General features: G+C 38.5%; 1 pseudogene; it reads left to right on the plus strand.

Moving 5' to 3' along the window:
• Positions 1-463: 463 nt before the first annotated feature.
• Positions 464-872, plus strand: LOC101529550 (protein mago nashi homolog; annotated as a pseudogene).
• Positions 873-1,178: the final 306 nt, after the last annotated feature.

Below are 1,178 nucleotides of genomic sequence, written 5' to 3' on the forward strand. Positions count from 1 at the left end.
CACCATAGCAAAATAAATGCTTCATAGAAGCTGAAGATACACATAAGCTCCTAAATTTGGTGTCATCTTTAATAGATACATCTGGCTTGTACACACACATCAGCCATGGTGCTTCAGTCAGCCACCATGGAATCTCCACGGCAAGAATAATTTTCTGGAATATTCATTTTCTGCTTAGTTTCTGGGAGAGGAAGGTAAGGAAAAGCCAGGGAAAAACGTTCAGTGGAGGGATATTTTAATTCTGCTACATCTACTTCAGAGGCCACAATTTACTGGCATTTATTCCTCAATGTGATTATATTAATTAAATATAAAAGACAAATACTTCATAGTAATGACATGCAACTTGTGTTTTTTAACCTCACCAAAGCAAGTAGCTAAATTTTCCTTTTTAGTCACCGATAGGCACCAGGCCACACACTGGCTAAGCTTTCAATGGTCCTGTTGGGGAATCAAAATATCTATGGATAGCGATTTCTACCTGTGCTCGTATGCAGGGCATGAGAGCAAGTTTAGACAAGAGTTTCTGGAGCTCAAATTTCAGCCAGATGGAAAACCCGCACATATGCCAACAGTAGCAATTACAAAAATGATGTCATGATCAGAAAAGAGGCTTACGTACACAGTGTAATCGAAGAACTAAGAGGATCCTAATGACAGTGAAATTACAAAAGAAGATAATGCTTTGTGGCTTCCCCCAACAGAGTTGGGTTATAGCGCCTATTTTTGCAACATCAAAAATAGGTTCTCTTACTGATGTAAATCAGTCAAAGAACCTGGAAGATCTTTGAGTATTTTAATATTTGATACAAGATTTGAAATGTTTAGTTTTCGGTCTCATTTGATTATAATTCAAGATTAAACCAATTTAAATTATATATGTTTGAATTTGTTTTTTATATTTAGTTGAAGGTAGATAAGGGATGGGTAATCATTAACCATACTGAGATTTTGATGAATGTGAAAAAAATTGTATGTGAACTGAAAATAACATGGGAGCCAGTGCAATGGTCAAATCGGCTAATCCTCCACCTTGCATGCACCAGCATCCCATATGGTCGCTGGTGCATGTCCAGGCTCCTCCACTTCCCATCCAGCTCCCTGCTTCTGGCCTAGAAAAGCAGTAGAGAATGGCCCACAGCCTTGGGATCCTGCATCTGTGTGGAGACCTAGAAAAA

The sequence above is a fragment of the Ochotona princeps genome, chromosome 8 (genome assembly GCF_030435755.1).
Source record: "Ochotona princeps isolate mOchPri1 chromosome 8, mOchPri1.hap1, whole genome shotgun sequence".
Classification (NCBI taxonomy): domain Eukaryota; kingdom Metazoa; phylum Chordata; class Mammalia; order Lagomorpha; family Ochotonidae; genus Ochotona; species Ochotona princeps.